The sequence below is a fragment of the Mustela putorius genome, unplaced genomic scaffold (genome assembly GCF_011764305.1).
Source record: "Mustela putorius furo isolate JIRA1106 unplaced genomic scaffold, ASM1176430v1.1 tig00003845_pilon_pilon_pilon, whole genome shotgun sequence".
In the NCBI taxonomy this organism is placed as follows: domain Eukaryota; kingdom Metazoa; phylum Chordata; class Mammalia; order Carnivora; family Mustelidae; genus Mustela; species Mustela putorius.
In genome coordinates, this window is record NW_025421998.1 from 89,835,195 (window position 1) to 89,859,168 (window position 23,974).

The 23,974-nt window shown below is 38.6% G+C and overlaps 1 non-coding gene across 1 annotated transcript; it reads right to left on the reverse strand.

Annotated features, from left to right (window-relative positions):
* Nucleotides 1-7,124: 7,124 nt before the first annotated feature.
* On the reverse strand, nucleotides 7,125-7,233 carry LOC123387110. The gene has a single exon (XR_006601468.1). It is a non-coding gene; the product is annotated as a U6 spliceosomal RNA (small nuclear RNA).
* Nucleotides 7,234-23,974: the final 16,741 nt, after the last annotated feature.

Here is a 23,974-nt window from a genome sequence, read left to right on the forward strand (position 1 = left end):
GACAGATCACAAATAGGCAGAGAGGCAGGCAGAGAGAGAGGAGGAAGCAGGCTCCCTGCTGAGCAGAGAGCCCGATGCAGGGCTCGATCCTAGGACCCTGAGATCAAGACCTGAGCCGAAGGCAGAGGCTTTAACCCACTGAGCCACCCAGGTGCCCCTCACCTTGCAAATTTGAAGCTGTATCTATTAAACAACAATTCCCTATGCTCCCTTCCCCGAGCCTCTGGCAGCCACCATTCAACTGTCTGTGTGAGCTTGACTACTCTAGGTAGCTCATATAAGTGGCTTCATGCAGTGTTTGTGCTTTTCAGATTGCCTTATTTCACTTAGCCTAATGTCCTCTGGGTTCATCCCTGCTGTAGCATGTGTCAAAATTTTCTCTTTTTTTAAGGATAAACAATGTCCTTTTGGGTGTATATACCAACTTTTGTTTATTCCTTCATCTGTTGATGGCTGCTTGAGTTGCTTCTTTTCAGCTATAGTGAATAATGCTGCTGTGAATATATGTGAATAATGTATGTGAATATATCTTTAAGATTCTGTGCTCAGTTCTTCTGGTTGTATACCCCAAAGTGGAATTTTAGGTCATCTGGGCATTATATTCATAGTATTTTGAGAAAATGCCACGAAACTGTTTTCTTCTGTGGATGTACCATTTTATATTCCCAGCACCTGCAGACAAGGGGTCCAGTTTTTCCACATCCTCCTCAACACTTGTTGTTTCCTGTTTTATTGATAGTAGCCATCTTTACAGGTGTAAGGTGGCATGTAACTGTAGTTTTGATTTGTATTTCCCTAATGATGAAGGATGTGGAACATCTTTTCATGTGTTTCTTGGCCATTTGTATATCATCCTTGGAGAACCATGGCAGATCTTTTAAACAGTGACACGGCATAGTCAGACTTGGGTTTTGGAAAGACCACAACGGGAAATGACCAATTGCAGGGCAAGTAGATAGGAGGCTCTCACAGTTTCTAAAATGATGCTTTATTACTTTCAGAGTAAAGCTGTTATGTTGGCCTTTAATCCCATCCATTCTCTGCTCTGTCTTCTTCCCAGTTTTCATTCTTGTTACATCTTTTCGTGAATTCTATGTTCTCCTTAAGCTTGGTCGTATGCCCTATTAGCATTCCTATCTCACAACTTTGTGATTTCTTTTTTTGTATAAGAAATGTACTTAACCTCTCCTTTCCTACCTAAATGCTGCCGTATAGCTTTCCTTTAAAATATGCCTCAGTTTCTTTCCTCAAACACCCTTCCGATGCTCCAGTATGCTCCAGTTATCTTCTCTCAATTTCTCTCCCTCTTTTGTGGATGGTTGTGGTGTTCATTTACACTTATGTGTTATCCTGCCTCACTGTGAGTTACATGTGTGTGGAATACAAAGTCCTTGAGAGCACCGGTTTCTTTTTGTTTTATATCTATATATATCTATAGCAATGTATTCAGACCTAACTTGGTTCCATTGCTTTGTGATGATCAGTAAGTATTTGTTGTTATAATAGAAATGAGTTTCGCAAATACTTTGAATTAGGTCATATTTACACAACTGAAATTATCTGCGTAATTTGGCTTTTTATGCACATAAAATGATGCTTCATCAATTCAGTCTCAAAATGTAACTGCTTTCTCTCAAAAAATTCAGATTTGGCAGGCAGTAGAGTATCAAACAATGTTTTAGGAAAGAAAAGCAACATTACTCTTGACTATCTTCTGTGGATGAGACCCTGCACGAGGCAGTCCATGTATGTTATTTGATCTGACATTAATCTTTTGTGGTAAGGGATTCATTTGCCATTTAAAGAGGAGGAGCTTGGGGGAAGTTCAGGGACATGGGAGTGCAGAGAGACTGAAGTAGATAGTCTCCACAGGTGGGTGTTGTGATGGTTTTAGACAGAATGATCAAAGGCTGCCCCAGAGAGTGCAAATGGAGCATGGCTTCTAGAAGTGCTAGAAGTGCTTAGGAGATAGGATAAGTGGATTTTGTATCGAGTTGGGAGAAACAGGAAGACTGGAATCTCAAGTTTCTGGCTTGAATCACTCAGTGGAACTTGGTGCCATTCACCCACGTAGGGCAGAAAAAGGAGCAGACCGTGTGGGTGACAGCTCTGAGGTTCCTGTAGGGACAGTCAGGTGAAGTCAGGTGACAGGAATACAGGACTAGAATTTAGGAGGGCAGTCTTGCTGAAGGAGCAATATTAGAATCACGCAGCAGTCATACTCCCTCATCCACTCATCAAATGCTCTCTGTCAATTCCATACCAATGGTGGGGTGCTAGGAGCAGCAGACCAAGGCACGGGCAAGAAGAGAATGCATTTTCTGCATAGAATAAAATGAAACAAGAGTTGTTCTTTTCTGTTATCCTTAGGTGCCATGATGCCAGTAATAAATACTGCTTCCAGAAAAAGAAACTTTTGTTACTTTAAGTGCTAAACAATGACCATGGCAACTATTGACTTTGGACAATGCAGCTGCTGCCTTTAGTTGAGCACATTTTTATTCTTATCCTTTTTCAAACATTGTTTCCTAGGTGGGGAAGTTAATCTGGAGACCTTGGTGTTATATATTCGGCCCCTGGCACATGGGAACCCCACCCTATTGAAGATTATAATCTTCAATAGTAAGATTATAATCAAGTGGAATTGTTGGAGCTCACTTTGACAGTTCTTATCACCACCCTCTGTGATACTACATATTTTTGCATTTAGATAGTTGCTAGGAAAGAAGCGATGCCAGCACAGTGAATTGTGAAGATGAAGAGACAGTACTTGGGTTATGTGATTTGGCATACCATTTGACACTTGGAGTTTTTGAATTTGTGTTTCTATTTAAAAGAGTGTAAAACTGTTAGGTATGAATTTTGGTTTCCATATAAAATATTTTACTCAATTTGAACATTTTAAGATGGAAGTTTACTCTTTACTATACATTGTTTGAAAATGAAAAGCCAGTCAAGAAAATCATGATTACTACTAAGTATTTTGTGATGATTACTGAGAACAATTTTATGGGACACCTGAGTGGCTCAGTTGGTTGAGTGTCCAACTCTTGGTTTCAGCTCAGGTCATGATCTCAGGGTTGTGAGATCCAGCCCTGTGTTGGGCTCCATTCTCAGCAGGGAGGAGTCTGCTTAAGAATTCTGCCTGTCTCCATGCTTGCATGCACATGTTTTCTCTCTCAAATAATAAAAAAATCTTAAAAAAGAAAAACACAACAACCCTCAAAACCCTAATTTTGTTATATAGGGTAGGGGGCTGGTATAAACAGTCTGCTCCTAATGTCAAATATGTTAGGTGAGCCGCTGAACCCCTATTACACACTTCTTGTGTCTCAGGAATGGTTCTTGGCTCTGTAGACTTTGAAGTAAATGAAGTCATGAGAGCATCAAGCCCAGGGGAATATGTAAGAGAAAGGAAGACTGCCCAGTGCCAAGCTCTGGAAAGCACCAGCTTCTATGACACAGACTTTAGAAGAGGAGGCCCCTAAAAGGTGGGCAAGGAGCAGAGAGACCAGTGGGAGGGGAAGTAAGAGAGAGAAGAGTCAGGGGTATTAGGGGGGAAGACGTTTCCAGAAGGATGGGGTGGTCAATGGCTTCCAGGATGACTAGGAAGACAAAGAATTGGCCAACGAGTAAGTGTCTTTGAGTTTGAACATCAGAAAGTGATTGGCTATGACCTTCCTTCCCAAGACCATGGCTGTGGTGAGCAACTTCTGAGGAGAAGATGGGGGTGAGGTTCTGCAAGAAGTCTTTGCTCGCAGTGGGGAAAAAAAAGACAGAGTTGAGGGAGGGTTCGATTATTTACCCTGATTTTAAAAGACACATCTGTGGTGGAAAATGTGGTAAAATTGAAAATTGACTATACATTCTTGTTCCTTGGTGGTGTTAGCCTTTGACTCTAAACATACTCATGTCTTGAGCACAAGGCTTGAAGCCTCCCCCTGGGTGGTAATGAAAGACCCTCGATCCGCACCCAAGAAGCAGACACCAAGCCTCCACTGGATGCAAGTTGCAAGAGGTTTATTGGTTACATAGGCGCCTGCGGACGCATCAGCCTTTGTGGACTGAGCACGCCGGGCTAGGTTGGGGAACAGATTATATAGGGCAAGAGTTGAGGTGGCGGGAAGCGGTGGCGGGAAGGGGTCTTACAGAAGCAGATGCATGGTTACAGGAGTCTGATTGATTAATTTGAATCAAGCATGATTGGGTGTTGGGGTCAGGGCGTTCTGGTGGTTCCTTGGGTCAGCACTCTGGAAAGTTCCAGTTACATTTTACTTTTCATTTGTCTTTTCTTTTGACAGACCGGGTGATCACAGACATCCTGTTTGTGCAGGATATGTGTTGCCACGGCTATAGGAATAATAGGTTACTTAAACAAGCCTTTAGCAAGGGGAGAGGGGTCTTTCAGTAACAAAGCCTCAGACCCAGCCCAAAGTGCCCGCATCTGTTATTTTGGTGCAGACGTCTGATGTTCTCACCTCTGCTTTACTGACAACACCGCTCTCTGTGCTGAGGGCACAGTCCAGAAATTGCCAGACTCCAGCCATAGGTGTGCCCTGTTCCAACTATGTGTCTTGGGTATGAGGTCATCTTGACCTCCAGGAAGCCCAGCCTGGCTCAGAGTGTTTTCCAGTCCTAGTGAAGGCCTCTGCCACCCTCTGGCCACTGCATCCCACTCCCCAGAATCCCTTAACCCTGGGTGCAGCACAACCCGATGAACTGATCAATGCCCTCTTCAGTGGTCTCCTTTCCTAGATTTTCAACCGTTTCCTCCCCAAAGCAATCTCCTCTCCCCAGAATGCTGCTCTCTCCTGACCTTTCCATTCATTCTTTTCAGATTTTTCAAACTTCTCCTCTAGAGCAGGCTTCTCTTTTCTGATGCATAATTAAAAAGACTCACTATAGACTTTCTTTTTCTCCAAAGGACCTCTCTGTCTGCATAGGTGAATTCAAAGGTGAATTCAAATTCAAAAGCAGAAAGTACTTGAAACTGAAATTACACTTTTTTCCAGACTTCTATTCTTCCATTATATCTTAGAACAAATTTTTATTCATGACTGAAGCACCAAGTACTGTATTCTATGCTGGCCTGTTCCTCAGCAGTTTCTGTGAAATAGAGAAACAATCATGGAAAATATACAAGCTAATCTTTAGTCTTACCCAGAGATCTTACAGATTCTCTGTAAGTCCTAGCATGTATTTGATAGTAAATAAGTATATGTTGGCTGAATATAGACATATGTATATGTCTATATTCAACTTCTGTGTATGTATATATATATACATATATATAATTATATGTATATGTATGTTATATAATATATAATATGTTATATTATATATTATATTATATATTATATTAATATATAATATGTTATATTATATATTATATTAATATATAATGTTATATTATATATTATATATAATACATAACATTAAATATAATGTTATTAATATTATATATAATAATGTTAACAATATTAATATATAATGTTAACATTATATAACAACATATAATATATGTTATATATACTATAACATATAATAACATTATATATATAATACATATATTATATATATAATTATATATATATTATAGTATAATCCCAATTTCTGTGCATATAAATACATACACACACACCCATATATATATGTGTATATATATGTGTATATATAATATACACATATATATATGGGTGTGTGTGTATGTATTTATATGCACAGAAATTGGGATTATACTATAAATTCAAATTTTTAGTTATGTCTTTTAGTCTGCAAAACTATACTAGTAGAATTTTCCTAGACCTTAACTGTTATCATTCCATAGTATTTTAAATATAGATGTAACATAAATTATTTAATTACTTCCCTATCATTAGCCATTTGGGCTCTTTTTATACTGTCGTGGATTCCCTGGTCATGAATATTTGTCTGCATGTCACTTAACTCCTGTGGATACATTTCCGAAAGCAGAATTAGTAGATTAGAAGATTTAGAACAGTGCTCTGTGCTTAGTGAATATTCATTAAAAATTTTTGAATGATCTGAATAAAGATTTTGATGCTTATTTCTGAACTGTCCTTCAGGAAGATTGTACTTCTGGGTGTTTCCCTCCAGGGCTACCCCTGCTGCCCTCAGGGGCCTGAATTTCACTGTATCCCTTTTTGTATTTAGTATTATCTTTTAGCCTTTGTTAATATTATGGGTGAAATTGTGTTTTAAGAAAAAGAAGACTTATTTCTTTGAGTGCTAGTGAGTTTGCCTGTGCTTGTCAATTGTCTGCTTGCGTGTACAGCTTTGCAAGTCTGTTCACAGTTTGGTGAGATAGGGCCACTCACACACTTGGCCTGAGTTCCTACACTCTTGAGGATGTAGGCTGAATCATGTCCTTTCCCAAAATATGTTCTGAATAGTTGCAGGAGAAAGACAAATAGTGGGAGAGTTCACTGTATGTAATGTTAAAGTTATATAGTGACAGACATTTTACGCGATGCTCACCAGTCTCATTTCCTCTTCCTGAACACATGGGAAGCCTACATTTCCTGGCCTCGCTTGAAGTGAGGGTCCTATGTCTCAGGTCTGGCCAAGGAAGCTTGAGTGCAAGTGATATAAATCCACTTTTGTTCTGACCCTTAAAAATGTCTCCATCAAAGCTTTGGCTTTCCGCTTCCTCCTTCTGGAAGATATCAGAGGTCATATATTTAGCACACAAGGCCTCTGAATCCTAGAGTTTCTGCCAAAAGGAACTGTCCAAACTGCATTGGCTGTTGAGCGAGCAAGAAAGGACCTTCTGTTGTATCAAGTCACTGAGCTGCTGGAATTATCCAGCATAGTAGCTAGCGTTAACTACCCCACCCAGCATATATACTGGAGGGCTCACAGATGGATGGAAAATCGAGAGGAACTAATGATTTGAAGGAAAGTGGTGCTCAAAACCTTGAAGGCAGAAGGAGAGGGTCTGAGGAAGTAAGGGGCCGGAGTATGCATGTGTATGACAGACAGTACTGGAATGCAGTATTTTGGAGTTTAGAGTAACTTCAGGGTCTGGTGATAGATTTGAATGTTGGAAGAAAAACATGGTGAAGGTCCCTAAAGGGTAAATCACCCAAGAAGAATGACACAGGAACCATTTCTAAATGGATATCTTTTTGCATGTCATCCTTGTGTGGGGGCCACACTAATCTTTTCTGTATTGTGTAATTTTTTTTAGTAGTGTGCTCCAGAAGGGAGCACTAAATAGATATCTTTTTAAAAAATTATTTATTTATTTATAGAGATCACAAATAGGCAGAGAGGCAGGCAGAGAGAGAGGGGGAAGCAGGCTCCCCGCTGAGTAGAGAACCTGATGCGGGGCTGAATCCAAGGACACTGAGATCACGACCTGAGCTGATGGCAGAGGCGTAACCCACTAAGCTACCCACGTGCTCCTAAACAGCTCTTTTTAAACTGCCTTAAACTTAACATGGGTATGCTTGCTCAGCTTCATGTGTGTGCCCTAGACCCAAAGTTTTCAGTTCAAAATCATAGCATTTTTGGATACTTATGAATACTTATTAGAGTAAAAAAAAAACTATCTACACAGTGATGTTTATATGGTAATGAAGTACTATATCATTGTTAAGAATTTCTTCTTAATAATTAAAATCTTAAAAAATTAATGATATATTTATTTTATAATTATAAAATATTTAAAGATTAACTATGAAATATTTTAAAAATTAATAATAATTATTTATTAACTTCATGTAAACCCAAGTTTTATAGGATGTTGAACCCTTTTTGGAATGTGGCCACATGCGAGTTTCATCACACCATAGAGCAGTCAGTCAATCATGAAACCCAGTTTGCTCAGGCAGATCCAGTGTATGTTTATTGGACGAGCTTAACTACTAATGGCCCCTATTTTCAAATGCAAAAAGTGTCCTGATGGTCAATCTGATCTATATTCAAAGACAACAATTTGATATGGTCTGAAGTTTGTTTTAATTGCTAAGCTAAGTAATTATTGAGTGCAGTTATGATGTTAATGAGGCTTGAACTTTTAATACTTTGAAATGTGCTGTAAGGTTTCATCATGGTATAATTTGCATATGAATTTTTTTTTTTTTTTTTTAAACTGTGAGGCCATTGTACCTCTCTGGCAGTTATAGGACATTTATAGAACAGGCTACCAATCTTTGAATGACTCAATTTCCAGTTAGCGGACAAGTGTGGCTTTGGGTATGCCTTAACTTATTTCTAGCTCTCTCTAGCAGTGCAACATACACAGGGACTCATTCTGGACACAGATCAAAAGAATATAGGCCCTAAATACCTTAAGAGGGGCCATTACTTTCTAACTGGGAAAATCTTAATATTAGTGCTTTTTTTTATTGTTATTCATTCTAATCTTTCTTTTCAGTTTTAATTGGACAATTCATTCCTGAAACTATACATGAGGAAAAAATATTTCCATTAATTGATGGAATGAGACTCTCCTGCTCCCACACAACCAGGTCCCAGATGGACTTCTAAGTAGGCCACTGCCACATCAGCCCATAATCTAGGTTAGGAAAATTAGGCCTCTGACTAAAATTGTTTGACATTTTATTAATGAATACTTCTCTGATTATAAAATGGGTACATGTTTAATGTAGAAAAGGCTGACAAGACAGAGGAGTAGAAAAAGGAAAAATGATTCAAATTTTAACATATTTTATTTGCCAATTATTATTTTTTGTACATATTTTGTACATATTACATTTTTCAACAGTTTGTTTTTCTATACAGAAATACACTTTAAAAATATTTTTGGAGGAACACCTAGGTGGTTCAGTTCGTTAATCATTGGACTCCTGATTTTGGCTCATGTGATAATCTCAGGGTTGTGAGATCAAGCCCTCAGTGGGGCTCCATGCTGGGCGTGGAGCCTGCTTAGGATTCTTTCTCTCTCTCTCCCTTTGCTCCTCCCCCAAATTTTCTTTAAAAAAAGAAAAAAAAATATATATATACACACACACACACACACACACATGTATATTTGGAGTCATATTACATTAACGTATTTGTGTATAGCTTTCTTTTTGCTTACTGCCTTATGGCCCACCAGTTGTACTCAGGAATTTATCCCAGAGAAATAAAGACTTATTTTCACCCAGAAACCTGAGCATGGATGTTCACAGAAACTTTGCTCTTAATCTTTGAGAACTTTAAACTACCCAGATTTCTTTTCTTTTCTGTTTTTTTTTTTTTTTTTTTACTTCTTTTCAGCATATTCATTGTTTTTGCACCACACCCAGTGCTCCATGCAATACGTGCCCTCCCCAATACCACCACCTGGTTCCCCCAACCTCCCACCCCCTGCCCCTTCAAAACCTTCAGGTTGTTTTTCAGTGTCCATAGTCTCTCATGGTTCACCTCCCCTTCCAATTTCCCCCAACTCCCTTCTCCTCTCCATCTCCCCATGTCCTCCATGGTATTTGCTCTGCTCCACAAATAAGTGAAATCATATGATAATTGGCTCTCTCTGCTTGACTTATTTCACTCAGCATAATCTCTTCCAGTCCTGTCCATGTTGCCACAAAAGTTGGGTATTCATCCTTTCTGATAAAGGCATAATACTCCATAGTGTATATGGACCACATCTTCCTTATCCATTCGTCTGTTGAAGGGCATCTTGGTTCTTTCCACAGTTTGGCGACCATGGCCATTGCTGCTATAAACATTGGGGTACAGATGGCCCTTCTTTTCACTACATCTGTATCTTTGGGGTAAATACCCAGGAGTGCAATTGCAGTAAACTACCCAGGTTTCTTACGATGATTGAATGGTCAAACCAACTTTGGTTCATTCATATCAGGAATACCGGTTAGCAATAATAAGTAATCACTGATATATGCAGTAACTTAGATGAACATCCAGGAAATTATGCTGAGTGAAAAAAAGTTAGTCTCAAAAGAATCATTAGTGCTGAGATCCTCTTGTAAAACTTTGCTGAATTATTCTAAGTAGAAAATGGATAATGGATCAGTGGTCACCAGAGGTTAAGGATGAGGGGAGGAAGGCATGGACAGGGTTTTACCACAGAAGCAGCCTGTGGTAATATTTAAATTTCCTGATTTTGATGGTGGCTAAGCAGATCTACACGTGGGCTATAATTGTCTAGAACTGCGCATACAAGTGCATGTATACCACTGGTGAGGTATGAGTAATCTCTGTGCTCAGTACCAATCTCAATTTCCTGGTTTTGACCCTGTACTACAGTTTTGCAAGAGGTCATCTGTATTGGGGGTGACTGTATTATGCATACACAGGCCCTCCCTGTACATTTCTTAATAGCTTCCTAGAAATCTATAATTATTTCAGAATAAAAATCTTTGAAAAAATGTTGGGACGCCTGGGTGGTTCAGTTGGTTAGACGGCTGCCTTCGGCTCAGGTCATGATCCCAGTGTCCTGGGATAGAGTCCCACGTCGGGCTCCTTGCTCGGCAGGGAGCCTGCTTCTCCCTCTGCCTCTGCTGCCCCTCTGCCTGCCTGTGCTCTCTCTCTCTCTCCCTCTCTCTCTGATAAATAAATAAAATCTTAAAATAAAAAGCTTTTAAAAAATGAATTGCTTATTCACATTAAAAATATTAGTGTAATATTGAAAAAATTTAGGAAGATATACGTAGTTTTTAGTTCTGGGAGGTATGCTGAATTGGTATGGGGGTGGAGCAAAGGATACATTCTGCCTTGTTTAATTGTGCTACTTTTAAAAATGTGTTATGAGCCTGTGTTGTTTTTGCAATTTAAGAAATAAAAGAATAATTTAAAACTAGGTATCCAAACATATACCCATTTCTTAGTTAACCTTTTTCTATTTTTTTTTTTTAAGATTTTGTTTATTTATTTGACAGACAGAGATCACAGGTAGGCAGAGAGTCAGGCAGAGAGAGGAGGAAGCAGGCTCCCTGCTGAGCAGAGACCCGGATGTGGGGCTCCATCCCAGGACCCTGGGATCATGACCTGAGCTAAAGGCAGAGGCTTTAACCCACTGAGCCACTCAGGTGCCCCTTTTTCTATTGCTTTTATACTTAGTACTCTCCTTATAGAAATTAGATACTCACCTACACTGTCTTATGATTTTTTATGCTTTAGGGTTTTTTTTTTTAAACCTTTACTGCCTAATCCATTTGTAAATTTTCTTAGTGTTTAACATGGGATTTTTACCTAACTCTAAATCATTTAAAAATACCTAACTGCTGTTCTAGCTCCATTTGGCCTTTTAATTTATTTTGATGTCACATTTATTGTATATTAAGTTCTAATATAGACCAGGGTTTGTTTTGGATGATCTGTTCAGTTTTTGTACTACATGGTTCTAATGATTGTAGTTGCATGATTTTCCTGTGTGGTGTGAAAAATGCTTTATTTTCAGGATTTTCTTCTTGGGTGGTATAAGCCACTTATCTTCTAGATTCAGTTACGAGCCCTTTTATGGCACCAAAGGAGCTTTTAATTGGCATTGAATTAAAATTATTAATTAACTTGTGGAGGTTTACTTATTCCTTATCTAAAATCTTGGAATATCTATAGAGTTTTCAGAGATTACTTTTATGTCTTTCTGTTATGTTTAGTAATTTTCTTTATGGGTTCTGCATTTCATTTTTAAGGTTGCTCCCTGGTATTTTTATGCTTTGAGCTACAATTATCAATGATGAATGGGATTTATCTTCCATTTTCTTTTTTAACTGGTTATTACTAACATATTAAAATTGGTTTTTACACTTTTGTCTAGCATCCAATTATTTTGAAAGCTGTAAATTTTGTTATTGTTGTTGCTGGATTTGCTTTTGTCACTTCCTTTTGTTTTTTTCTCCAGTTCTTCATTTTCAGTAGATATACTTGATTATTTACTTAAGGGATGATAGCTGGTCATGTCCCTGATTTGAGAGGAAATGTGTGTAGTGTGCCACTATGGAGACTATTGCTGAATATTAGTTTTAGATGCTCTTTATCAGGCATTTGCTATGTATGTTTTAAAATTGAGAATTGGTACAGAGTTTTTTGCAAATGCCTTTAGGGTGTGTTGACTTGATCATTCCATTTTCCTTTGTCAACATTTAAAGATACATGTTGATAATTATATTTGTGATATATAGCATTACTTATTTTGCCTATATTAAAATTTCATTTTTAATCAACTTCATTGAACTGTAACTTAAATACAATAAACTACCTTCATTTAAATAAAATACCAATGTGATAAGTTTTGACAGATGTATATGTCTGCAGAAGCCTAGCCACAACATAGTATTTCCATTACTCTTAATAGGTTCTTTGTGCCCATTTGCAGCCCACTTCTTTTGCTCCTGGCCCCAGGCAGCTGCTGACCCACTCTTGTCACTATTGATTAAATTACGTTTTCTAGAATTTTATAGAAAGGGAATCATACACCAGACACTCTTTCATGCCTGGTTTCCCTCCCTTAGCATAATGAAAAAGCACTAGAGCATGTTTGTAATGTATCATCTTGCTGTGGTGTCAGACCAGTGGGCATTTCGGATACATATTTCTAGCATTGCACTTTTTTTTTTTTTTTTTTTTTTAGAGAGAGAGTGAGATAGAGCACACCCGTGAGTAGAGGTAGGGGCGTGAGGTAATGGCACAGGAAGAGGTAGAGAGGATCCTAAGCAGGCTCCATGTTCAGCGTGGAACCCCACTTGGGGCTCAGTCTCGCAACCCTTAGATCATGATGGGGGGGGCGGAATCAAGAGACACTTAACTGACTGAGCCACCCAGATGCCCCATCTTGCATTTGCTTTTGTGTGGACCGAGCCCCAGAGAAATCACCCACAGTCATTCATGTCTGGGGAGAACATGGCATCAGTGTTCCCAAAGAACTTAAAAATAATTTCAGAACAACTTAATTATCTAGATGCTCTCATTATTAGATTCTCTTATAAACGATGTTCTAATGTAAGAACTCCGTTTTATTCTGTTTCCATCTTTTTTTTTTTTTTTTATCTTTGAACCTTTTCTATACATCTTAGGTTAAAAATTGTGTGGTCTACTAGTACAATTGTGGTTTTGGTAACTTTTCTGTGTATTTATGACTTTATTTCATATGTTTTGATGGATTTTTATAAGCTATTAAAGTTCAATAAATATAAAGTCTTAAGTAATATCTATTTTATCAATTAAATTCTTTAAAATATGACTTCTAGCATATGTTTGTTGACATCCTAATATTGCCATTCCTAATTTCATTTGTACTTGAGTATAATTTTTTTGGTAATCCTTCTAATTCATTGATTCTATGTGTCTTTATTTTATGTTTTACTGAAGGCAGTTGGGATTTATTTTTAAGTCCAATTAAGGAGAGTTTTCCTCCTGATAAATTAACATTTATTTTTGGAACTTATTTTTAACTTATTTATACTAATCTATAGGATCTTTCTCATATATCTTTCTCATTTATCTTGTTTTAAATGTTACCAAAGGATGCTTTTATTACTATTTTTAAAATTTTATTTATTTATTTGCCAGAGAGAGAGAGCGAGAGAGAGAGAGAGAGCGCACACAAGCAGGGGGAGCGGCAGAGGAAGAAACAGACTCCCTGCTGAAGAGGGATCCTGATTCAGGACTTGATTTCAGGACTCTGGGATCATGACCTGAGCCAAAGGCAGATGCTCAAGTGACTGAACCCACATAGGCATCCCTACTTTTTTTTTTAAATCTGAAATATATTTCTTTTTGTAAAATGTAAAAGAATTAGTTTTAACTTCTCCTTGTGCATGGAAGTTAAAGAATTTGTTCTTTTTTTACTTCTTTCTGGTTTCTAATAATAGCTAGTTTAAGTGAGATTATAGGTAGATTTCATTCACTATTTTAATATTATGTATCTTCCAACAATCATATTGCATGTATATCCATTATTATGCCATGATTAAAATAGATATTTACCTATATGCTCACTACCAACTCTTTTATACCAATTTCATCCTTTTAAAAGATTTCTCTGAATGCTTATATATCACAGATGCCTTCCTTTTCATAAGCAAATGAAAACAGCTTACCATGATTCAGTTATTTTCAACAGAAAACAACTTATTGTATTTTGTCTGATTTGGGGGAGTCGAGTAATTGAGTTCAGGCTGAAGATACTTTTTCTTTTTTTTTAAATTTTTTTATTTTTTATAAACATATATTTTTATCCGCAGGGGTACAGGTTTGTGAATTTCCAGGTTTACACACTTCACAGCACTCACCATAGCACATACACTCCCCAAAGTCCATAACCCGACCCCCCTTCTCCCAACCCCCTTCCCCCCAGCAACCCTCAGTTTGATTTGTGAGATTAAGAGTCACTTATGGTTAAGTGACTTAAGAGATTAAAAGTCACTTAAAGTCACAAGATGGTCTCTATCCCATATTGTTTCATTTATTCTTCTCCTATGCCCTTAACCCCCCATGTTGCATCTCCACTTCCTCATATCAGGGAGATCATATGATAGTTGTCTTCCTCCTATTGACTTATTTTGCTAAGCATGATACCCTCTAGTTCCATCCATGTTGTCGCAAATGGCAAGATTTCATTTCTTTTGATGGCTGCATAGTATTCCATTGTGTATATATACCACATCTTCTTGATCCATTCATCGGTTGATGGACGTCTAGGTTCTTTCCATAGTTTGGCTATTGTGGACATTGCTTCTATAAACATTTGGGTGCACGTGCCCCTTCGGATCACTATGTTTGTATCTTTAGTGTAAATACCCAGTAGTGCAATTTTCTGGGTCCTAGGGTAGCTCTATTTTCAACATTTTGAGGAACCTCCATGCTGTTTTCCAGAGTGGTTGCACCAGCTTGCATTCCCACCAACAGTGTAGGAGGGTTCCCCTTTCTCCGCATCCTCGCTAGCATCTGTCATTTCCTGACTTGTTGATTTTAGCCATTCTGACTGGTGTGAGGTGATATCTCATTGTGGTTTTGATTTGTATTTCTCTGATGCTGAGTGATATGGAGCACTTTTTCATGTGTCTGTTGGCCATCTGGATGTCTTCTTTGTAGAAATGTCTGTTCATGTCTTCTGCCCATTTCTTGATTGGATTATTTGTTCTTTGGGTATTGAGTTTGCTAAGTTCTTTATAGATTTTGGACACTAACCCTTTATCTGATATGTTGTTTGCAAATATCTCCTCCCATTCTGTCAGTTGTCTTTTGATTTTGTTAACTGTTTCCTTTGCTGTGCAAAAGCTTCTGATTTTGATAAAATCCCAATAGTTCATTTTTCACCTTGCTTCCCTTGCCTTTGGCAATGTTCCTAGGAAGATGATGCTGTGGCTGAGGTCGAAGAGGTTGCTGCCTGTGTTCTCCTCAAGGATTTTGATGGATTCCTTTCGCACATTGAGGTCCTTCATCCATTTTGAGTCTATTTTCGTGTGTGGTGTAAGGAAATGGTCCAATTTCATTTTTCTGCATGTGGCTGTCCAATTTTCCCAACACCATTTATTGAAGAGGCTGTCTTTTTTCCATTGGACATTCTTTCCTGTTTTGTCGAAGATGAGTTGACCATAGAGTTGAGGTCTATTTCTGGGCTCTCTATTCTGTTCCATTGATCTATGTGTCTGTTTTTGTGCCAGTACCCTGCTGTCTTGATGATGACAGCTTTGTATTAGAGCTTGAAGTCCGGAATTGTGATGCTACCAACTTTGGCTTTTTTTTTTTCAACATTCCTTTGGCTATTCGAGGTCTTTTCTGGTTCCATATAAATTTTAGGATTATTTGTTCCATTTCTTTGAAAAAAATGGATGGTATTTTGATAGGGATTGCATTAAACGTGTAGATTGCTTTAGGTAGCATAGACATTTTCACAATATTTATTCTTCCAATCCAGGAGCATGAAACATTTTTCCATTTCTTTGTGTCTTTCTCAGTTTCTTTCATGAGTACTTTATAGTTTTCTGAGTATAGATTCTTGGCCTCTTTAGTTAGGTTTATTCCTAGGTATCTTACAGTTTTGGGTGCAATTGTACATGGGATTAACTCCTTAATTTCTCTTTCTTCTGTCTTCTTGTTGGTATAGAGAAATGCAACTGATTTCTGTGCAATTGATTTTATATCCTGACACTTTACTGAATTCCTGTACAAGTTTTAGCCGTTTTGGAGTGGAGTCTTTTGGGTTTTCCACATATAGTATCATGTCATCTGCGAAGAGTGATAGTTTGACTTCTTCTTTGCCGATTTGGATGCCTTTAATTTCCTTTTGTTGTCTGATTGCTGAGGCTAGGACTTCTAGTACTATGTTGAATAGCAGTGGTGATAATGGACATCCCTGCCGTGTTCCTGACCTTAGCGGAAAAGCTTTCAGTTTTTCTCCATTGAGAATGATATTTGCGGTGGGTTTTCATAGATGGCTTTGATAATATTGAGGTATGTGCCCTCTATTTCTACACTTTGAAGAGTTTTGATCAGGAAGGGATGCTGGACTTTGTCAAATGATTTTTCAGCATCTATTGAGAGTATCATATGGTTCTTGTTCTTTTTTTTATTAATGTGGTGTATCACATTGATTGATTTGTGGATGTTGAACCAAACTTGCAGCCCTGGAATAAATCCCACTTGGTCGTGGTGAATAATTCTTTTAATGTACTGTTGAATCCTATTGGCTAGTATTTTGGTAAGAATTTTCACATCTGTGTTCATCAAGGATATTGGTCTGTAGTTCTCTTTTTTTTTTTTAAATTTTTTATTTTTTATAAACATATATTTTTATCCCCAGGGGTACAGGTCTGTGAATCACCAGGTTTACACACTTCACAGCACTCACCAAATCACATACCCTCCCCAATGTCCATAATCCCACCCCCTTATCCCAAACCCCCTCCCCCCGGCAACCCTCAGTTTGTTTTGTGAGATTGAGAGTCACTTATGGTTTGTCTCCCTCCCAATCCCATCTTGTTTCATTTATTCTTCTTCTACCCACTTAAGCCTCCATGTTGTATCACCACTTCCTCATATCAGGGAGATCATATGATAGTTGTCTTCTCTGCTTGACTTATTTCGCTAAGCATGATACGCTCTAGTTCCATCCATGTTGTTGCAAATGGCAAGATTTCATTTCTTTTGATGGCTGCATAGTATTCCATTGTGTATATATACCACATCTTCTTGATCCATTCATCTGTTGATGGACATCTAGGTTCTTTCCATAGTTTGGCTATTGTGGACATTGCTGCTATAAACATTCGGGTGCATGTGCCCCTTTGGATCACTACATTTGTATCTTAGGGTAAATACCCAATAGTGCAATTGCTGGGTCATAGGGCAGTTCTATTTTCAACATTTTGAGGAACCTCCATGCTGTTTTCCAGAGTGGCTGCACCAGCTTGCATTCCCACCAACAGTGTAGGAGGTTTCCCCTTTCTCTGCATCCTCGCCAGCATCTGTCATTTCCTGACTTGTTGATTTTAGCCATTCTGACTGGTGTGAGGTGATATCTCATTGTGGTTTTGATTTGTATTTCCCTGATGCCGAGTGATATGGAGCACTTTTTCATGTGTCTGTTCGCCATCTGGATGTCTTCTTTGCAGAAATGTCTGTTCATGTCCTCTGCCCATTTCTTGATTGGATTATTTGTTCTTTGGGTGTTGAGTTTGCTAAGTTCTTTATAGATTCTGGACACTAGTCCTTTATCTGATATGTCGTTTGCAAATATCTTCTCCCATTCTGTCAGTTGTCTTTTGATTTTGTTAACTGTTTCCTTTGCTGTGCAAAAGCTTTTGATCTTGATGAAATCCCAGTAGTTCATTTTTTCCCTTGCTTCCGTTGCCTTTTGCGTTGTTCCTAGGAAGATGTTGCTGCGGCAGAGGTCGAAGAGGTTGCTGCCCGTGTTCTCCTCAAGGATTTTGATGGATTCCTTTCGTACATTGAGGTCCTTCATCCATTTTGAGTCTATTTTCGTGTGTGGTGTAAGGGAATGGTCGAATTTCATTTTTCTGCATGTGGTTGTCCAATTTTCCCAGCACCATTTATTGAAAAGGCTGTCTTTTTTCCATTGGACATTCTTTCCTGCTTTGTCGAAGATTAGTTGACCATAGAGTTGAGGGTCTATTTCTGGGCTCTCTATTCTGTTCCATTGATCTATGTGTCTGTTTTTGTGCCAGTACCATGCTGTCTTGATGATGACAGCTTTGTAATAGAGCCTGAAGTCCGGAATTGTGATGCCACCAACGTTGGCTTTGTTTTTCAATATCCCTTTGGCTATTCGAGGTCTTTTCTGGTTCCATATAAATTTTAGCATTATTTGTTCCATTTCTTTGAAAAAGATGGATTTTACTTTGATAGGAATTGCATTAAATGTGTAGATTGCTTTAGGTAGCATAGACATTTTCACAATATTTATTCTTCCAATCCAGGAGCATGGAACATTTTTCCATTTCTTTGTGTCTTCCTCAATTTCTTTCATGAGTACTTTATAGTTTTCTGAGTATAGATTCTGTGTCTCTTTGGTTAGGTTTATTCCTAGGTATCTTATGGTTTTGGATGCAATTGTAAATGGGATTGACTCCTTAATATCTCTTTCTTCTGTCTTGCTGTTGGTGTAGAGAAATGCAACTGATTTCTGTGCATTGATTTTATATCCTGACACTTTACTGAATTCCTGTATAAGTTCTAGCAGTTTTGGAGTGGAGTCTTTTGGGTTTTCCACATATAGTATCATATCATCTGCGAAGAGTGATAATTTGACTTCTTCTTTGCCGATTTGGATGCCTTTAATTTCCTTTTGTTGTCTGATTGCTGAGGCTAGGACCTCTAGTACGATGTTGAATAGCAGTGGTGATAATGGACATCCCTGCCGTGTTCCTGACCTTAGCAGAAAAGCTTTCAGTTTTTCTCCATTGAGAATGATATTTGCGGTGGGTTTTTCATAGATGGCTTTGATGATATTGAGGTATGTGCCCTCTATCCCTACACTTTGAAGAGTTTTGATCAGAAAGGGATGTTGTACTTTGTCAAATGCTTTTTCAGCATCTATTGAGAGTATCATATGGTTCTTGTTCTTTTTTTTATTAATGTGTTGTATCACATTGACTGATTTGCGGATGTTGAACCAACCTTGCAGCCCTGGAATAAATCCCACTTGGTCGTGGTGAATAATCCTTTTAATGTACTGTTGAATCCTATTGGCTAGTATTTTGTTGAGTATTTTCGCATCTGTGTTCATCAAGGATATCGGTCTATAGCTCTCTTTTTTGGTGGGATCCTTGTCTGGTTTTGGGATCAAGGTGATGCTGGCCTCATAAAATGAGTTTGGAAGTTTTCCTTCCATTTCTATTTTTTGGAACAGTTTCAGGAGAATAGGAATTAGTTCTTCTTTAAATGTTTGGTAGAATCCCCCCGGGAAGCCGTCTGGCCCTGGGCTTTTGTTTGTTTGGAGATTTTTAATGACTGTTTCAATCTCCTTACTGGTTATGGGTCTGTTCAGGCTTTCTATTTCTTCCTGGCTCAGTTGTGGTAGTTTATATGTTTCTAGGAATGCATCCATTTCTTCCAGATTGTCAAATTTGTTGGCGTAGAGTTGCTCATAGTATGTTCTAATAATTGTCTGTATTTCTTTGGTGTTAGTTGTGATCTCTCCTCTTTCATTCATGATTTTATTTATTTGGGTCCTTTCTCTTTTCTTTTTGATAAGTCGGGCCAGGGATTTATCAATTTTATTAATTCTTTCAAAGAACCAGCTCCTACTTTCGTTGATTTGTTCTACTGTTTTTTTGGTTTCTATTTCATTGATTTCTGCTCTGATCTTTATGATTTCTCTTCTCCTGCTGGGCTTAGGGTTTCTTTCTTGTTCTTTCTCCAGCTCCTTTAGGTGTAGGGTTAGGTTGTGTACCTGAGACCTTTCTTGTTTCTTGAGAAAGGCTTGTACCGCTATATATTTTCCTCTCAGGACTGCCTTTGTTGTGTCCCACAGATTTTGAACTGTTGTATTTTCATTATGATTTGTTTCCATGATTTTTTTCAATTCTTCTTTAATTTCCCGGTTGACCCATTCATTCTTTAGAAGGATACTGTTTAGTCTCCATGTATTTGGGTTCTTTCCAAACTTCCTTTTGTGGTTGAGTTCTAGCTTTAGAGCATTGTGGTCTGAAAATATGCAGGGAATGATCCCAATCTTTTGATACCGGTTGAGTCCTGATTTAGGACCGAGGATGTGATCTATTCTGGAGAATGTTCCATGTGCACTAGAGAAGAATGTGTATTCTGTTGCTTTGGGATGAAATATTCTGAATATATCTGTGATGTCCATCTGGTCCAGTGTGTCGTTTAAGGCCTTTATTTCCTTGCTGATCTTTTGCTTGGATGACCTGTCCATTTCAGTGAGGGGAGTGTTAAAGTCCCCTACTATTATTGTATTATTGTTGATGTGTTTCTTTGATTTTGTTATTAATTGGTTTATATAGTTGGCTGCTCCCACGTTAGAGGCATAGATATTTAAAATTGTTAAATCTTCTTGTTGGACAGACCCTTTGAGTATGATATAGTGTCCTTCCTCATCTCTTATTATAGTCTTTGGCTTAAAATCTAATTGATCTGATATAAGGATTGCCACTCCTGCTTTCTTCTGATGTCCATTAGCATGGTAAATTCTTTTCCACCCCCTCACTTTAAATCTGGAGGTGTCTTCGGGCTTAAAATGTGTTTCTTGGAGGCAACATATAGATGGGTTTTGTTTTTTTATCCATTCTGATACCCTGTATCTTTTGACAGGGGCATTTAGCCCATTCACATTCAGGGTAACTATTGAGAGATATGAATTTAGTGCCATTGTATTGCCTGTAAGGTGACTGTTACTGTATATGGTCTCTGTTCCTTTCTGATCTACCACTTGTAGTCTCTCTCTTTGCTTAGAGGACCCCTTTCAATATTTCCTGTAGAGCTGGTTTGGTATTTGCAAATTCTTTCAGTTGTTGTTTGTCCTGGAAGCTTTTAATCTCTCCTTCTATTTTCAATGATAGCCTAGCTGGATATAGTATTCTTGGCTGCATGTTTTTCTCGTTTAGTGCTCTGAAAATATCATGCCAGCTCTTTCTGGCCTGCCAGGTCTCTGTGGATAAGTCAGCTGCCAATCTAATATTTTTACCATTGTATGTTACAGACTTCTTTTCCCGGGCTGCTTTCAGGATTTTCTCTTTGTCATTGAGACTTGTAAATTTTACTATTAGGTGACGGGGTGTGGGCCTATTCTTATTGATTTTGAGCGGCGTTCTCTGAACCTCCTGAATTTTGATGCTCGTTCCCTTTGCCATATTGGGGAAATTCTCCCCAATAATTCTCTCCAGTATACCTTCTGCTCCTCTCTCACTTTCTTCTTCTTCTGGAATCCCAATTATTCTAATGTTGTTTCGTCTTATGGTGTCACTTATCTCTCGAATTCTCCCCTCGTGGTCCAGTAGCTGTTTGTCCCTCTTTTGCTCAGCTTCTTTATTCTCTGTCATTTGGTCTTCTATATCACTAATTCTTTCTTCTGCCTCATTTATCCTAGCAGTTAGAGCCTCCATTTTTGATTGCACCTCATTAATAGCTTTTTTGATTTCACCTTGGTTAGATTTTAGTTCTTTTATTTCTCCAGAAAGGGCTTTTATATCTCTCGAGAGGGTTTCTCTAATATCTTCCATGCCTTTTTCGAGCCCAGCTAGAACCTTGAGAATTGTCATTCTGAACTCTAGATCTGACATATTACCGATGTCTGTATTGATTAGGTCCCTAGCCTTCGGTACTGCCTCTTGTTCTTTTTTTTGTGTTGAATTTTTACGTCTTGTCATTTTGTCCAGATAAGAGTAAATGAAGGGGCAAGTAAAATACTAAAAGGGTGGCAACAACCCCAGGAAAATATGCTTTAACCAAATTAGAAGAGATCCAAAATCGTGAGTGGGGAGAAAGGGGATAAAAAGAGGTTCAAAAAGGAAGAAAGAAAAAAAAAAAAACAAAAAGAAAAGAAAAAAAAAAGAAAAGAAAAGAAAAGAATTTTTTAAAAAAGAATACACCTAAGAAAAATGTAAAAAAGAAAAAATATATATATTAGATAAACTAGTATAAAATCGTTAAAAAAGAAAAAGGTAACAGTTAAAAAAAATTTTTACCCGAAGGCGAGGAAAAAAAAAAATGAAAAAGAAAAAATTAAATTAACTGCAAGACTAAAAAAAATCACAGGAAAAAAGCCATGAGTTCCGTGCTTGGCTTTCTCCTCCTCTGGAATTCTGTTGCTCTCCTTGGTATTGAAACCGCACTCCTTGGTAGGTGAACTTGGTCTTGGCTGGATTTCTTGTTGATCTTCTGGGGGAGGGGCCTGTTGTAGTGATTCTTAAGTGTCTTTGCCCCAGGCGGAATTACACCGCCCTTACCCGGGGCCGGGGTGAGTAATCCGCTCAGGTTTGCTTTCAGGAGCTTTTGTTCCCTGAGCGCTTTCCGTAGAGTTCCAGAGGACGGGAATACAAATGGCGGCCTCCTGGTCTCCAGCCCGGAGGAGCCGAGAGCCCAGGGCCGCACTCCTCAGTGCGCGCTCAGAGAACCGCGCCCAGTTACTCCCATCTGCCTGACCTCCGGCCGCGCTCCGAGCTCACCGAGCCTGCAACCGGTTCAAGGTAACACGGAGCTGTGAGCTTACTGTCGGCTCTGTCTCTGTAGCCGGCTTTCCCGTTCCAATACCCGCAAGCTCTGCGACACTCAGACACCCCCGATCCTTCTGTGACCCTGCGGGACCTGAGGCCACGCTGACCCCGCGTGGGCTTCGCCCCGGTTTAGCCTCTGGAGCGATGTCCCTCAGCGGAACAGACTTTTAAAAGTCCTGATTTTGTGCGCGGTTGCTCCGCCGCTTGCCGGGAGCCGGCCCCTCCCCCCGGGGTCTATCTTCCCGTCGCTTTGGATTCACTTCTCCGCCGGTCCTACCTTTCAGAAAGTGGTTGTTTTTCTGTTTCCAGAATTGCTGTTCTTCTTCTCTTCGATCTGCCGATGGATTTTCAGGTGTTTGCAATCTTTAGATAAGCTATCTAGCTGATCTCCGGCTAGCTGAAGCAGTCTCAGCTTGCTACTTCTCCGCCATCTTGACTCCTCCTGTAGTTCTCTTTTTTGATGGGATCATTGTCTGGTTTTGGGATCAAGGTGATGCTGGCCTCATAAAATGAGTTTGGAAGTTTTCCTTCCATTTCTATTTTTTGGAACAGTTTCAGGAGAATAGGAATTAGTTCTTCTTTAAATGTTTGGTAGAATTTCCCCAAGAAGCCGTCTGGCCCTGGGCTTTTGTTTGTTTGGAGATTTTTGATGACTCTTTCAATATCCTTACTGGTTATGGGTCTGTTCACATTTTCTATTTCTTTCTGGTTCAGTTGTGGTAATTTATATGTCTCTAGGAATGCATCCATTTCTTCCAGATTGTCAAATTTGTTGGCGTAGAGTTGCTCATAGTATGTTCTAATAATTGTCTGTATTTCTTTGGTGTTAGTTGTGATCTCTCCTCTTTCATTCATGATTTTATTTATTTGGGTCCTTTCTCTTTTCTTTTTGATAAGTCTTGCCAGGGGTTTATCAATCTTATCAATTCTTTCATAGAACCATCTCCTAGTTTCATTGATTTGTTCTATTGTTTTTTTGGTTTCTATTTCATTGATTTCTGCTCTGATCTTCATGATTTCTCTTCTCCTGCTGGGTTTAGGGTTTCTTTCTTGTTCTTTCTCCAGCTCCTTTAGGTGTAAGGTTAGGTTGACTACCTGAGACCTTTCTTGTTTCTTGAGAAAGGCTTGTATCGCTGTATATCTTCCTCTCAGGACTGCCTTTGTTGTGTCCCACAGATTTTGAACCGTTGTGTTTTCATTATCATTTGTATCCATGAATTTTTTCAATTCTTCTTTAATTTCCTGGTTAATCCATTCATTCTTTAGTAGAATGCTGTTTAGTCTCCATGTATTTGGGTTCTTTCCAAATTTCCTCTTGTGGTTGAGTTCTAGCTTCAGAGCAT